This window comes from Podarcis bocagei, assembly GCF_964188305.1.
Source record: "Podarcis bocagei genome assembly, chromosome: 4".
NCBI classification, from domain to species: Eukaryota; Metazoa; Chordata; class Lepidosauria; order Squamata; family Lacertidae; genus Podarcis; species Podarcis bocagei.
The window spans coordinates 62,741,999-62,759,835 of record NC_138128.1 but is presented as its reverse complement, the minus strand read 5'-3'; positions in this window follow the sequence as shown (position 1 = coordinate 62,759,835).

The window sequence follows — 17,837 nt, the reverse complement described above, 5'->3', positions numbered from 1 at the left end:
CAGACAGATACGTAAGAGTCACAAGATGCCTTTGAATGTGTGGCTATCTGGGCCATCAGGCAAAACCCCAACCATCCTTCATGGATGTGTTTCATTTCCCCCCAATATGGAACTGGAGGCTGCATACACAGCATGACTGGGTAATCTTCCATCCAGGCACTGAACAATCCTATCAAGGTTTTGCTTCAACATGTGCCATCACAATGAGCTTTGATGATATAGTAGTGCATATATGAAAATCACGCTTTTGCATCAAAATTTTAGAGAGAGAAGAGTTGCTCCTGCTTGAAGTCCTTCATTGTGCTAACATTTCCAAACGAGAATCATTTATGAGGGGGACTTAACAGCCTTGTTAAAATACCTTCAAGGGTATTCAGTATAAAATATGTAGGAGCTCTAGCCCTGTACTGAATTTGTTCGATGACATTTTTAATATTAAAAAACCTATTGAAATCTGGATATATTAGCCCAGTTCACCTAGCATGTGGTGTGCCTTATCTGCATTGAGCTACTGTCATTGACTGTGCTGAATGTTATAATTTTAGGATTGATCCCTTATTCTCTTAAGATTTTGATTAATTTCTTAACTGTGGTTTAAATTGCTTAACTGTTTCCAATGCATTCACACAACAATCATGATGACCTTCACATCTGCTTTTTTGTTATTTTATCTTCAGTTCCACCTTCCATCGCATGACCAGAGGATCCATCAATTAGAGGACTCCTCAGAATTAGGGACATCCATGACAAAGGCTTTTTGCATATGAACACAGCTTAACACTCTTGCTCTAGGCTATATTTCAGAAGAACCATGTTCATTTGCACTGGCAGCACCCACTATTCTTTCATCAGGGTAACGTTTGACAGTTCCCAACTTCAAATCAAGAAGATTATTATTATAAATTGAGAATATTATTTCATATTATTTCATAAACCAGCTCAAGACTGGTAGAGGGGAGGTTTTTCAATTCTGGTATGTTCACTTTAACTTTAAGATATACCCATTCATTTTTGGGCAGTTGTTTCAAGCAAACAAATTATGTCAAAGCAGACAACCATTTCCTTATTATTTCATAATTAAAGGCTTTAACTTCAGGATAAATATTAAGGAACTATGAATGTGGTGTTAGCAGAACCAATTCAGGTTGCAAAGAAATAATTCCTTGTTAAAGAGTAAGAGGGCTCTGGAAGTAGTTTTGTGTTGTTTCAATTCTCAATTATCTGCTCTCCCCTTGCTCCTACCTATTAGCCACTCTCGAAGGCTGTTCTCTTTCCAGTACATTGCTTTTCCAATGCAGTTCTACCAAAAAAGGAAACCCTTTATTTTTCTGCTTACAAACACACATTGCAAGAACTGCCCGCACTGCTTCCAGGGGTCATTTTTATTAGCAGCATCTGCTCAGAGATCAAGAAGGGGCATCATCTATTGGCTTCCATGACTCTGAATCAGTTTCTGATTGTCCACTAGCTTGTAGCCAATGTAATGATCTGCTTGTCACTAACGACCTAAGCAAGCTGCTGGGCAGAGGTGGTTGGGGGCAGGAAAGAGCAAGCAATGGGGGATGTGAAGGAAGGAAGCGATCCTCGCAAGGCTACAAGAATGGGTGTTTATGGAAGCAATTCTTCCAAAGCCAAGAAAGCTGTTTTGATAGGTTCTGGATCAACGATGAGATATTAGCAATGACGAAGATACTGTTGGAAAACAAGCCCCATCGGGAGAGGCTGGCAGCTCTCCCAGGCTCCCGGGCTTGCTTACCGGTGATCTGCCCTGGATGCAATCTCCGAAGTCCAGGAGATTGAGATAGGCGACATTTCCCAGCATGGAAAATGCACCCCCCCTTCTCCCCCTTGCTACCCTAGCAGGGAAAGAAGATAGCCAGAAAGTCCTTTACATCTTGTTTATTTTCTGACTGTGCAACTCTACAAAAAACATGTCTGAACAGTTCAGTGTTCAGCAAGCAAGTGGCAAAGACTTCCTTCACATACGCAACAGGAAGGTCTCATATTACACACTTCACAAAGACTTTTCAAGCCTGTGAACATCCAGGAAGATTATTTCCCACAGCTAGTCACATCATGTGATGTTTTCACCAAGCTGCCAGTTTGCAGCTGCGTTGCTCTCATATCGTAACAGATACTAGCAATTACAAAGACTAGGAACTTTGAATGGACCTCCTTCCTTCCTTTTCTCTGTGCTGAGAGTGAGGATACATGCAAAACTGTCTCAAATGTTTGCAAAAGCTGAGGCTGGCTTATTTATTCATTTATTTATTTATTTATGTTGCAAGGTTGAGGAGCATGAAGGCGAATCAAGCCTCTCCACCCTCATTGCTCAACTTGCATAGAATTTATTGAACCATGAAAGGCAGGGAATTACCTCAGGCTGAGAGGCCAAGGAAAGGTGGGGGGAAATAAGTTCTTAAGGCATGAAAAAATGGACTACTATTCTCTCATCTTATTCTTATATCCAGAAATACAAAATTAGGATTAAACAATGTAGTGGTTAAATGTGCAGACTTTTTTATTTTTATTTTTTAAAAAACCAGCGACAATATTTGCGTGGAGTTAACTGTTTCTCCTGCACTTCATGTCCCAGTGAAAGACTCCTCTTCATCCATAACTTCTATTTGCCCTGGGATAAGTAGGTTAAGGCATGAAAAGCAGAATTCTACCCTGGAATGCAAGCTGTTATAGGCAGAGAGAACAAAAATCCTTTCCTTGGACAAAAGAGGATATTTTGAGGAGGGTGGTTTCATTGGGAAAATTGTGCAGAGTGAAAGGATTAGACAGTCCATCCTAATATACATATATTTGCCAAGCCATTTTCCATAAAATAATGATTTTTTTTGTATGTGGTTTTCATTAATATATGCATTTTTACACATGTGCCTCTGCTGGAGAACTGTATTGAAAAATTCAAAGACAGACAAATTTCAGAAAGCGTGTATTTGGTAAATTTCCCTTTAAATGCAAACCAAATCAAAGTTATCCCCCATCACTACACAGGAGGGCCAGTAAAGTAATACAGATCATATGTTTTTCTTGCATCAAAACTGAGTTTCAATCTTAAATGTCTGAAGTTAAAAAGTCCCAGCATCAAGAACAAACTCCATGGAATCAAGCTGTCAGACACAATAGATAGTATTTGGTCAGGTGGCTCAATGTAGCAATTCCAAAACAATGCACATTTGTAGATCTGGTATTTCATTGCCACCACACTTACGGCAGCTTCAATTGCCCTCGTGCCAATGCTGGCACAGTAGAAGCCTTCAATCCACAAGACTCAGTGCTGCATAGGGATACTATTGCAAAACTGCTGTATCAAAAGAGTGAAAAGAATGGTCCAAAAGGCAAATGGATCAAAGGGAAAGTGCCACATGCCTGTATAGTAACCTTTTTTTTTTTACTAGTAAGTGGTCTTTCTTTTTGGGGAGGGTCACAGACTGCCCTTGTTGACAGACAATCCATGCAGTTTGCCATAAGTTGATGTGTCATTGATGTTCATGGCTGTGTTTCTGCTGTAGAAGGCTTATACTCCACATAAGAATCAATAACAGTGTGATCATATGCATGTTTTTATCTGTACTGTCAACAGTACCATGCGCAGGATTACTGTCCAAGAGACATAGGATTGCAGCCTATATGTGTTTCCTTTAGTAACAACCTCTTTGCATATAAGGTTCTCTCCTTCCATAAAAATTAAGATCTCAGATTCTGGTTGTCACTTGAAAACGCTTTGTTTGAATTAGATTCTCCTACAACCTTTCAAATCTTGTGTTCCCTGCCAATCAGAATAAACCTGAGTAAATGTTAACATCTGATAACATCAGAATATACGTATTTAACTGGTCTTGTACATCTGTTAAGTGCCACATATGTGAGACAATGAAGTGGCTGCAATCTAACATGTGCTTACTGCCAATTAATATTGCCGCTGAATTATGATGAAGATTCTATCCTAAACTGCAATATAATTCACAGTAGCTATTTTTGTCCCACTCGCTTTGATGAGGATATATTGTGCACTGGCTTGAGTATTCCTCCTTTTCTTAATTAATTAAAATACAAAGGAGAGGTAAAATAAGAGGATAATAGCCACAACACAGCAAATAGTAAGGTCTGATTAAGCCCATTGATTTTAGTGAACTGAGTGCGCCTAATTCTGTGTTGAATTGTGACCTATATATTTCTGGGCACATGGTGGATATGTTACAAATAATCAACTAGGCTCTCTCAGCTAAATGAGCTGAAATGATTTGCAGCTCAAAATATGTTGTTTCTTCTTCGAAAAGAGTACAAAACTCTCAAATGCCAAATAAACTTGCAAATGACTATTTGTTTTGCTCTTCAGGTAGCAGCAGCTAGATTACATCCTACTTATGAAATTCAAGTGTCTTGTAAGGACTGCAGCTGTTGAAGAGTCAGGTATGCCTTTTGAGAGGCTACATCCACCTGTATCCAATTAAGATGCTACAAACCCACCCAGAAAGGTGAAATCTATAGTCAGATTCAGCATCATTAATCAGCAACTCAGATGTTGGGCAAAACTACCATGGGAAAACAAATATTCCCAAATATCAGTGATTCTGTATTCCAGAAGGGTGGATTAAAATCTTCCAGTCACAGTAGAGATATATGCACAGTGGTAAGCTGATCTCAAATCCTATCGCATCATGGGCTACATTTGCAATATGTTAGAATTCACATTTGTCTAAATTAAAACTGAAAATGAGCACTGATAAACTGGAGATAATCTGGTTTTATCTAGAGGAGGTAGAAAATTACATTGCATTTCTCCAAGAAAATTATTCTAAATTGGGCAATAAATTATAACTACACTGGCACAGCATATGTTAAAAAGAAAATGCATGTTGTTCTGCTTATTTTATAATATATATACACACACACACACAGAGAGAGAGAGAGAGAGAGAGAGAAGCCAAACTTTGCATTTTTCTGACCATCTTTGGAAATTACCTCATTCTTCAGGATAATAAACCAAACAGAATTCCAAAGTATGTTTCTACAATTTACTTAGTGCTAGAGGAAAGATCTGGAGTGGGGGGATATAGGCATTTGCCTGCACCAAGCCAAGGAGCTTAAACCAGATTCTATGGCATCAGCCAGGAGGTAGGACAAAGGAGCAAGCTAGATATCAGGACCAAAGAGCAAATTAGGATCCAAGGAAAAACAAGAGGCAGAGCCAATGAGCAAGTTAGGACCAAATAATAAACAACAGAAGATGATGCTCAAGAAGACCACATTCACCATCCTTGGATTAACTAGTCAACTGTTATGAACTTGAGTAGGATTTGCTGGGGGTGGATCCTGCAATAAGTTACATAAAACCTCTTTTATTATCATTTCTTGGTCCATAATATCCAGCTAAAGAGAGTGATTCTGAATTAGCTGCCCAGCTGCCCATTTATGAACTGGTACCAACCGGCAGGTTGTGTGGTCATGTAAATAGCACTGGCAATACAACAGTGTTCAGACACAATACTGCAGCACAGTTGCTGGTGGGAGTGAGACCCTGTCAGCATTTAACTCCCCTTCTCAAAGATCTGTACTGGTTGACCAAGTTCAAGGTGATACTATTAGTATCTAATTCCATTAACAGTTTGGGACCAGTTTATTGCAGGATCACATTACCCCACTTGACAGCTTTGATCCATAGACCTGACACTGCTAGAGGTGCCACATAATACTTGCTCCACAGCAAAGAAAAAAATTGATTTATTTTATTTTTTTAGTATGGCAGCACCTACGTTTTGGAACGCCCTGCTTATGGAATTCAGGCAATTGCCTTTGCTGTACTCTTCAGAACATTTTGACACGTTTTCATTTAGGCAAGCTTATCCAGACATGTAGAAGACAGAGGTGTTTTATTTCTTTTTAGCACCACAATTCAAGAAGGATATTGACAGGCTGGAACATGAGCAGAGAAGGGTGATCAAGATGATCAAGGGTCTAGAAACCAAGGAACGGTTGAAGGAGTTGGGTATGTTTAGCCTGGATAAGAGGACACTGATAGGAGCTATGGTAGCCACCTTCAAAGATCTAAAGGGCATGGAAGATGGAGCAATGGCTTCAAGATACAAGAAAAGAGATCAGGAGGAACTTTCTGATAGTAAGAGCTGTTAGATAGTGGAACAGGCTTCCTTGCAAGGTCCTGGACTCTCCTTCACTGGAGGTTTTAAAGCAGAGGTTGGGTGGCCACCTATCGTGGTTGCTCTATTTGAGATTCCTGCATTGCAGGAGATTGGACAAGATGACCCTCGCTTTTCTTTCCAACTCTAAATCTATAAAACAAGGTTTAATTGCCCGTGACATCCCCCTGCCTCCTCAAAGAGCTCTTTTGCCATTTTTAAAAGGAATTGTCCCTGAAAAAATTGGAATTTACAACTCCCTCCAGTCATCAGAGAAGTAATTGTCAGATGTTTTATTCCTAGTTATTCTTGATAGATATCTTGGTAGATATTCTTGATATCTAGAGGACATTTTCATTCCCCCTCTTTTCTTCTTTTTCATTTCTTCCTTTCTTATTCCGCCCCCTTCTCTGTTTCCCTATACGATTTGTTTAGATTTTGAGCCTTACAGATACTTGCTGATTCTGCAACTAAAAGGAGAAGCAGCAAATCCCAAGCCCTTCTTCCTCCCCTCTAGAGGCTTTACAAATACAATTCGCTAATACTAATCCATAAAATGGGGTAGCAGGTAGCATCCCTGTGGTTTTAAGAAGAGCAAAACAGAAAGCCTTCAGGAGGACAGACAGCAGTTGATCCCCCAAAGCCCAGCTCTCCCCATGACCTTTTCTCAGATAAACTATGTGTGGAATCCCCCAAAGTGACAACTAAGGTTGGCTTAAACAAACTGGATAATAAGCTTGAGTGAATCTGTCTTAAATACAGTTCTGATCAGTTTCCTTTTTTAAAAGTCCTCGTGGAAACCCATCAGCATTTCAGCAACTTTCTTCGACCCAATTTTGTAGGCAATTTTGCCGAATACACACATTTTTGCTAGGCAATTTTCTATAATATAAAGCCTTTTCCCACGTTGTTTTCACTAACTTAAGAATGTTGATGAAACTTTGCATTTGCATTTTTGCATTACTTGGCTGGAGAACTGCATCGACTGTGTTTTAAGTTTGTGTTTAAGAAAGCGTGGATTAGGTTGGATTCACCTTCAAATACAAAATGAATCCAATTTCTCCCCCATCCATACCTCGCAGTGTTAATACAAGAACAGACCTGGCTAAGGAACTTTGTCCTGACTCCCTCTTCACCCCAATGGGATGCAAGGACTGAAGGGGGCTGGAGCGTATGCAAGGGAGAACAGGTAGGTGGGTAGGATACTTAACTCCTCCCATAACTTCCGATTCTCTACCCACAAATACTTCTCAATGTTTTTGTTTGTTATAGCCGGGGTTTGGAGGCTATCTGGGGAAATAAATTCATAAAATTGCCTAGAGTGCACTTGCTGGAGTGGTTGGCGAAAGGGTTAAGCACTCCCTCCCACCTTCCAGTTTTCCTCTGCATGTTCTTCCCATCCCTGCATTGGCTGGGCATCCTCCTATCTTGGATCATAACAATATGACTGTGGTTTCTCCTAGCTCGCAGTTCCACCTTCAGTCTCTTTAGCTGAAAGAAGGATGGACTGTTTCCCTCTGCTGGTATGGCAAATTTATTACCGTGTGAAAGCCTAGCCTTTCAGCCCCACTATAGGGAGAAAGAAAAGTGACACAAATGCTTTCAGAGATTACCGTATTTTTCGCTCTATAACACACACCCGACCATAACACACACGTAGTTTTTAGAGGAGGAAAATCCGTAGGCATGCCACCCGTAGGCATTCCCTCCATAACACGCACAGACATTTCCCCTTACTTTCTAGGAGGAAAAAAGTGAGTGTTATGGTGCAAAAAATATGGTACATTTTGATGCATTTGTCCACTAATTTGAATAGCAAAGAAGCAAAAGAAAAGAAAAGTAGCTGTGGATGCTCAGCAAACCAAACAGCCCTGGTGCATTAGAAAAAAAAGTGTTTGCGAAACAAAACTCCTTGTAGCACAGAATGTTTCAAAAGATCACACACTCAGTGGGTAGAAAGATGTGGCGGAATGCGTAGAAAGATGTCATAACCCTGATCCTGGTACGTTTTAGCACAGCAGATGGCTGCACACCTTCTGCCGTAGTCAGATCTGCACAGTACAATATCCCCCACTGTACTCTACAATTAGTGCTCTTGCTGTCTGCCGTGACAGTGTGAGTCACTGTTGCGGGGGGATGGAGCTTAAGCATAGGCCAAAGGTCCTGTCCCTGAAATGATCAGCACTGTCAGAGCCTGACAGCACTAATCATCTGCTTGGCAATTTGCCTTGCAGTTAGCAGGAGCACTGTGTGCAGATACTGGAGTCGCCTTTTGTACACCCGGCAGCAGAGGGCTCAAGAGCAGAGACCTGCTTCTGGGTTTCCCTGAATGGATTCAGAAGGCTGCCGCAAATGCTAAGTGCCTCTGCCTCTCAGAAGTGGGTTTGGAAGTGGCCACTGAAAGGGCCTGTTCTGTGGTGGCACCCCAACAGTTGAAAGCTGCTCTCTTAGTGGCTGGTGTGACAAACGTAAGGCTGAAATCTAATACACTGGAGGGAGGGAAACCTTTCTTCAGCCTGAGACAATGTGAGTGGGGCCAGAGGCAAACAGGGGGGGGGGGGAGAGACAGTAGATGTGACTGACTTTCCATAGTAGGCAATACTCAAGCTACAAAATAAAATTAAAAACAAGAGATTTCTACAAACCTTTCCATCCTCCCGCCGCGTGCAAGAAGGACACATCATCACAGTTAATGGACGTATTCAGCCAGGCAAAATAACTTGGAGGAGAATGTCCAGCAAGCCAGTGGGAGATGTGGTCTGGAGAGAGCCCCAAAGACCATTCAGACCCTGGGCTGAGATTTGCCATCAGAAGCAGCTTAGTGGGTGGAGTTGGACCAGTATGCTAGCTTCCCAGCAGGTGGGTTGCTGTTGCTAATTGGGAGTGAGAGCAAGAGGCATCCTGCAGGCTAGTACATGTCCTGATCCCCTGACCTACCTGGCAGACAGACAGTGGGCCAATACAAAGTTCCAAGTCCAGAGATCAATCCCACACAAGCAAAGTCCAAATATCAGGAAACACAGTCTGGGGTCTGTCCAAGTAAGCCAAGACAGAAGTTAAGCAGTCCAGATACAGTCCAGAGGCAAAGTAGAAACCCTTGATGGTCCAAGGAGAATCCAAGGCAAGGTCCCTCAGCGTGGGCAGTTGAGCAGACACAGCACCTCAGCTCTGTTGCCTTCTTCTACTGTGTCTGCTGATTGCAGCATCTGGGTTTGATGAGGCATGTAACCCTCACCTGCTCTCAGTTTGTCTCAGCTGAGGAATCACATGCCTCCTTCCCCACCTGGGCAGCTAGTGAATTAGGCTGCAGACCCTGGCCTACCTCTGCTACCTGGAATGCCAAGCCTGCTGTTCCCTACGTCTCAGGACCTGCCATGTTTATGAGGACAGGGGCCTCGCTGCCTCTAGTGAGGGGTCCCACTACTCGCCTTCCTGTGCACTGTCCCTTGTCCCCTCATCGTCCTTTGTCACCCCATGAGTACTACCTACACCAACCTCTCCTTCCCCATCCCCAGCTGGCTCCTGTGTGACTCACTCCAAGTTGTACCCTTACTGGGATCCTCTTCCTCATTTTCCTCCTCCCTGAAGTCCTGTCAGTTCATGACAGTACAGTGCAAACAAAGCCGCGGAGCCAATCTGGTACTTCTGATGGTGCATTGGCACTGTGCCAGCCTCCTTGCCCTTCCACCGCTCCTTCATAGTAAGCAATAGTGACCAACCGTGAAGCAAACCTCATGGCTCCACCCCACTTGGTAAGTCGTTTCTGCCTGCTTAATCTGGGTGTAAACTCCATTGAACTCTGTGGGGCTTGCTTCTGAGTACATAATGTATGGGGTCGCACTGTTAGGTACCAGGGCTTTTGTTGTTACTTTCCCAAGCTTTTGGGACTAACCTTTTTATATGATATTGTTGATATTTGTGCCCAAGATCCAAGTTATCCCCCCAAAAAAATTAGCCTAGCAAGTTGAGGAATGGCATCTTGATAAGAAGTTTTTTATTATTATTTAAAAAGGCCTTGCTTAAAAAGCGTGAGCTCCTTGAAGGAAGAGCTACAGTTCAAAACACATTGGAGATTAATAAAATCATAAGAAGTAGTCAGTTTGGATCTTTGCATTTACACCATATTGCTGTGTTGTTTTAATGGGATTGTTTTATTGTGCATTTTAATTATAGATGTTTATATTTTAATGGCCATGTAACAGGTTTTTATACTCAGTAAACTGCTTAGAAGCCTATTTTGACATTAAGTAGTACATAAATTAACCACAGGATCAAGATATTCTAATTCTGAATGGTTGCAAGTTCTGAGCTGTGCACTAGATGGATAAGATGAATCCATATAAGTAAAGAAATGCTTTAAAATATTTGCTACCCCGATACTCATGGCTCCAAACAGTTATGGCAGAGGGTGAGAACATGTATCACTCCAAGGGCCACATTCCCTTCTGGGTAACCTTTTGGCGGCCGCATGCCAGTATTGACTGGAGCCAAAGGCAAAAGTGAGTGGAACCATGCATGCAAAAACTTACCTTTGTACAGTAGCCTAGTTTCTACATGTGCATAAACATACCTCTATCCTCCATCCAGGGAAACAAGAAGAATCAAAATTCAATGGTGCATTCTAGCCAAGCCAAAACACTCAGGTAGGGTGCTCTGACAGGGGGAGCGCCCCGAGCACAGGTGGAAAAGTATTTCCCAGCTTGGCAACCTCAGCCGCTATAAGTGGTGATGGGGTGCATGGGGTAAGGTCTGGATGAAGCAACATACCTGCAGAGAGACAGAGCCTCAAAGCAACTTAAAAGTTGAAAAAGCAAAAATACAACCAATAACTGAACAAAGTCTCCTGGCTTTCAGTTGCTCCAGCCTATTAATCCTTTTCTGCATACCTAGGGACATTTCCATTTGCAAAACAGCTGGTCTTGTCAGGATGCCACTGCAAAGGAAAATTCATGTACTCCATGTATTATGTACCAAAACCCATACAATATCAAATGGTGTGCAGGTAACAAAGCAGTATCAGTTGCACATGCAGACACTTATACAGTACAATGGTGGTAGGAATAACGAGCTGTCTTTCTGGATTTTGCACCTGCATTGTAATGCTATTCTGCATCAGAATACTACACAAGGTATTTATCTTGAATAGCACCCATTTTCATATACATCTGGATTGAGCCCTCCCACCCGCTGGATCATTACCGTGTCATGGTGAGTGGGCTTGCATGTTTCTATGACCCTTGTGAGCGAAGCCATCGGGAATGTCATACTCCCAGCAGGGTCACCCAAGGCGGTAAGGTCAAAGGGAAGGAGCTAGACAAAAAATGATCCAAGAAGTTCTCAATGGCAGAACAGACGGGTGATAACAAGTGGTATGTTACAACGGCTGTGAAGGCCATTGAAGGCTGCATCAGATAGGAATCTACCGGTTTGTTGTGACTACTTCATGCTATCGGAACAGAGCCCTACTGTGAAGACTGTGTGTTGGTCAGTGTGCACTGATCTACACACATAAAACAAATTCACACACAGGCATCTTCCAAAAACCCAACCCAAACCCCAAAAGTCTGGAAGCCCCTAGTCATGAACCGGCACATGGGAGGTGGATACAGATTCAGTCATTCTGACTCAAGGAACGAGGCAATTGAGCAGCTCGGCAGCTGTATTCATGACTGAGCAGCCCTTTTTAGGACCCACTCTGCTCACCCTGAAAAGGGGGAGGGGCTAGAAAAGGTGCTCTAAACATTGTCTGCCTCCCTTTTTCCCTGACTGGATTACCGCACCCAGTGGGGTCACCACCTAGCGGTCGTAAAAGACAATTGAACTTTGGAACATGGGATATATGGACTTTGTCAGATAACAGACAGTGAGCGTCCTGAACGCAGAACTGCCATCATTGCAAGAAAGCTGCAACATTTTAACACTGATATTGCAGTGCTTCAAGAGACTTGAAGAACAGGCGAGGGACAACTTAAGGGGGGGGGGAGGAGGCTACACTTTCCTCTGGAAAGGTATATCTGAACAAGAACATTGAATACATTGGGTAGGCTTCGCTATCAAAAACGATCTTGAGAAGCTCCTGTCAGAAGTCCCTACCGGCATTAATGAGTGACTCTCAACCCTTTGAATAAAGCTCACCAAAAACCAACAGGCTACTATTATAAGCTCTTATGCACCAACACTGGATGCTGATGAAGACATTAAAGAAAAAATTTACTCTCAGCTGGATACCGTCCTATCAGAGACGCATAAGGAAGATAAAATTATCCTCCTGGGTGATTTTAATGCAAGAGTTGGGTGAGATTTCGATCTGTGGCCTGGGACTATTGGGAAAGAAGAAATTGGCAACAGCAACCAGAACAGAATCTTACTTTTGACAATATGTGCAGTGCACAACCTTGTTATTACCAACACACTCTTTTGATAGAAAAATAAATTTAAAACTTCATGGAGGCATCCTCAGTCAAACCACTGGCACCTCTTAGACTATGTTATTGTCCGTGCTAAAGATCGTCATGATGTGCTCCTTACCAGAGCTATGACAAGCATCGACGACTGCTGGGCAGATCACCAACTAATAAGCTCCACAATGGCTATCAAGATTATACCTCAACACAGGCTTCAAGAAAGGAAACCAAGGCACAAAATGAATACTCAAGCCCTTCAAGATCCCATTAAGTGGAATTGCTTCCAAATGACTCTTAAGGACCATCTGCTTTCAGAATTCCCTGATAACATCAAGGAACACTGGACCAAGCTAAAATATCCATTATTGCAGCCTGTGAACAAACTATTGGATACGAAACCAAGAAACACCAGGACTGGTTTGATGAGATTGACAGTGAGATTGAAAGCATGATTGACAAGAAAGGGAAGGCCTTTCAGATCTGGCAAAGAGATAGAAACTGTGCCACTAAGAAAAAAACCTATGCCAATGCTAAGGCTGAGGTTCAAAGAAGAACCAGAGAACTAAAAAACACCTGGTGGATAAAAAAAGCTCAAGAGATCCAGCACTTAGCCAACACTCATGATGCACAGTTTCTTTAAAGCCACAAAGACCATCTATGGGCCAATAAATCATGGTGTATGCCCCCTACACTCAACAAATGGTACTACACTTCTAAAAGATAAAGAAGCTATTGCACTGAGCTGAAAAGGACATTACCAACATCTCCTTAACTGCAACTCCCCCGTAGCTGCTGAGGTCCTCTCACAAATTCCACCAAAACAAGTTAGAGATGAACTTGCAGTATCACCAAATCAGGGAGAGTTGTGTACAGCTATTAACCAAATGAAAAACAACAAAGTCAGTGGACCTGATGGGATACTTGCCGAAATCTTCAAAGTGGGCGGAATTGAATTTACACAACAACTTCGCAAGCTCATCGAAAAAATCTGGGAAAGAGAAGAAATCCCAGCAGACTTTAGGGATGCCAAAATTATCAGTCTCTTTAAAAAAAAGGTGATAGAACCAATTGTGGAAACTATTGAGGCATCTCTCTTATTAACTGCGGCCAGCAAAATTCTTGCAAGGATCTTAGCAAACCGTCTCTTAACAATATCCAAGGTGACCCTTCCTGAATCTCTAAATGGTTTTCGGCCTTCTAGGGGGACAGTGGACATGATTTTCACCGCTCGACAGCTTCAAGAAAAATGCAGAGAGCAAAACCAACCCCTGTATATGGCGTTTATTGACATGACTAAGGCTTTCGATACTGTAAATTGTAATGCCCTGTGGACTGTCCTTCTGAAAATTGGCTGCCCAGATAAATTTGTAAACATCATTTGACTCCTCCATGATAATATGACAGCAACAATCGCAGATAACAATGGCTCTCAAAGTGAACTATTCACAGTGGGATCAAGTGTTAAATAGGGTTGTGTTACACTAGCAATAACACTAGGTAACACTAGCAATAACCTTATAATAATTCATTATTCTATTCATTATTTTCATTGCCATGATCCTACACTTTGTCGAAGGGAAATCATATATCGAATAGATGGAAAGCTCTTCAATATGATCAGGCTGAAAGCAAAGAGTAAGGTTACTGTAACTTCTGTCATAGAGCTTCAGTATGCTGATGACAACATAGTGCACGCACGCTCAGAGGATGACCTCCAAACCATCCTAAATATCTTTGTAGAAGCTTACGAAAAGCTTGGCCTATCACTCAACAGCCAAAAAACCCAAAGTGCTGCACCAACAAGTACAAAATAACGCCTCTGCAGTGCCACAAATCCAACTCAATGATGTAACGTTGGAAAATGTTGATCACTTCTCCTACCTATCTTTCCACAATGGCCAACATTGATGCCAAAATCCAGCATCGCCTGAGCTCTGCGAGTGCGGCTTTCTCCTGATTGAAGTGCAGAGTGTTTGAGGACTGGAACATTTGCAGGGAAACCAAAATGCTTGTTTACAAAGTTATTGTACTACCAACCTTACTATATGCTTGTGAAACATGGACCACTTCTAAACGCCATCTCCAGCTCCTCGAAAGACTCCATCAATGGTGTCTCCGAAAAAATTTACACATCACTTGGGAAGACAGGCGAATTAATATCAGTGTACTGGAAGAAGCAAAGATCATCAGTGTTGAAGCAATGATTCTTCTCTCTCTCTCTCTCTCTCTCTCTCTCACACACACACACACACACACACACACACACTTTCGTATTGGCTACAATGATGTCCCCCTTTATATATTTCCCAAAACATTTTTTTAATATACTTGTCCTGTGTCCAGGAAATTTATGGGCAGGAAATGCCAAAGCTCAGAAACTGAATTCTGAAACCAAGTGCATAAGACAAATACCATTTTTGACATTTTATGAAACACCTCAAATCAAGAAAAAGAAAATAAGCTAATGCTGAACTGTTTGATGTTTGGTGAAATGAGATATTTACTAAGATGGCAATGTTTTTTTCATGGTCTAATTAAATGAGCACAGATTTTGTGAAGGAAGTTATTTTCTGGCAATTTACGGTAGAGTAGACAAATTAATCAAGCTGAAATTAAAAGTCTTGTCTGGGGGGCAATTTCAATGTAACATATTTCTCCATGGGAATAATTTGGGATGGATTCCCATGAAGAATAACCTTATATTAGATATGAAAATCCTTATGTATTCATTTTTTCTTTTCTTTTTTTACTGGAAGGGGTGGAGAGAAAAGAATACGATACTAAATTCTTGTAAGTTTCTTTTCTTTTCTTTTCTTTTTTTGCAGACTCTTCGAAGATTTTCAGTTATGGTACAACTTTCCCCCTTCTTGTACCTCTACAAAAGGGATCCCCACTCTCTCTCACTCTCTCTTTGTCACATACGCACACGCACAAACACACACCATATTGGAATTGGCTGTAAGTCAAAGAATAAGCTGCCCCAGAGAATATATTACTGCTAGAGTCCTGCTATTGATCCACAGGTAACACTAGCAAAATGAACAGCTGCCAGAAAAAGCCAGAATTATAACTACTCTCTTAAGAATAGTTCCCAAAACTTGGCAGTAGATTATTTGACTAGCTACAATGAGTACAGCAACAATGATAGCTCAAATAAGGAAAGAGGGGACACCGGAACATAAAATGAATTGAATTTAGGCCATTTATTTCAGCACTACCCCTGCTCAGAAGAAAATCCAGTCAAGGAGAGTCCATCAATACTCTGGGTTCCTGGGCTCAGTTCAAAGTTCTGGTTTTGATGGATAAAACTTTATAGGGCTGGGGTCTTTGCCTTTCCCCATGTCTGAACCCTACAATAGTTATTGGAGGTCCTTATCCATGTGCCTCCTATGAGGCAAGCTTGAAGGATGGCAACAAGAGAACCAGACTTTTCAATGGTTGTACCCCCTCACCCCATATATGAACATTTCTCCCCAGATCGGTTCACCATCAGCCTGCTCCAACATTGTCAGCTTTTAGACTTCTGGTGAGGACATTCTTATTTCTCCCAGATACATTGGGCCTTGATATGATTTGATTTTTTGCACTTTGTCCTTGTCATTCTTTTGGTTGTGAGGGGAAGGGTATTTCCCTTGTTAGCCGATCATTGCAGATAAACACTTTTGGCATTAATTGTGGTTTTATTGGTTTTAGCAACTCCCAGAATTGTGTTCTTCTTTGACAGTGTAGCTGTTAGGGTGTTGGTCTAGGTCCATGAGACCAAGGTTCAACTGGCCATTTAACTGTGTGACACTTGAATTGGGCCAGGTAAAATTGCTCAGTCTAACCTGCTTCACGGGGTTAGTGTAAAAATGATACATGGAAGTAAGAGAACCATGTACTCTGGCTTGAGCCTCTTGGTGGAAAGGTGAGTTAGAAATCAAATAAAACAAGCAAGCAAGGGAGCATAGGTCATGCTGTGTGCTCTTTCCGTGCAAACTGTGTTTATAAAGAATTTTAGGTGTCAGATGGATTTTCTGAAACAAATTTCCTTTCAATTCTCCACACCCCTGCCCCCCCCCACTCATGGTGATCACCAAAGAAAATAATAGAATCATAGAATAGAATCATAGAGTTGGAAGAGACCACAAGGGCCATCGAGTCCAACCCCCTGCCGAGCAGGAAACACCATCAGAGCACTCCTGACATATGGTTGTCAAGCCTCTGCTTAAAGACCTCCAAAGAAGGAGACTCCACCACACTCCTTGGCAGCAAATTCCACTGTCAAACAGCTCTTACTGTCAGGAAGTTCTTCCTAATGTTTAGGTGGAATCTTCTTTCTTGTAGTTTGGATCCATTGCTCCGTGTCCGCTTCTCTGGAGCAGCAGAAAACAACCTTTCTCCTCCTCTATGTGACATCCTTTTATATATTTGAACATGGCTATCATATCACCCCTTAACCTCCTCTTCTCCAGGCTAAACATGCCCAGCTCCCTTAGCCGTTCCTCATAGGGCATCGTTTCCAGGCCTTTGACCATTTTGGTTGCCCTCCTCTGGACACGTTCCAGTTTGTCAGTGTCCTTCTTGAACTGTGGTGCCCAGAACTGGACACAGTACTCCAGGTGAGGTCTGACCAGAGCAGAATACAGTGGCACTATTACTTCCCTTGATCTAGATGCTATACTCCTATTGATGCAGCCCAGAATTGCATTGGCTTTTTTAGCTGCCGCGTCACACTGTTGGCTCATGTCAAGTTTGTGGTCAACCAAGATTCCTAGATCCTTTTCACATTTACTGCTGTCAAGCCAGGTGTCTTGTATTTGTGCCTCTCATTTTTTTTGCCCAAGTGCAATACTTTACATTTCTCCCTGTTAAAGTTCATCTTGTTTGTTTTGGCCCAGTTCTCTAATCTGTCAAGGTCGTTTTGAAGTGTGATCCTGTCCTGTGAAGCGTGATCCTGTCCTCTGGGGTGTTAGCCACCCCTCCCAGTTTGGTGTCATCTGCAAATTTGATCAGGATGCCCTTGAGTCCATCATCCAAGTCGTTGATAAAGATGTTGAATAAGACCGGGCCCAAGTGCAAATCAAGTAAATCAAGTGCAAAAACTGTAGTGAGAAAAAAGCTTGTATAGAAACTAAAATATAAATATATTTTGCCATCATCATTACATTAACAGCATTGAACTGTGGGCATGAACATGGCCTTGGATTGCAACGTACACTCAGGGCTTATGAAATTAGCTTCAATGTGAAAAGCAAGCAAGAAGCTGTTTATAATCTCTTGTTCAAAGCTATATGTTGTTGTT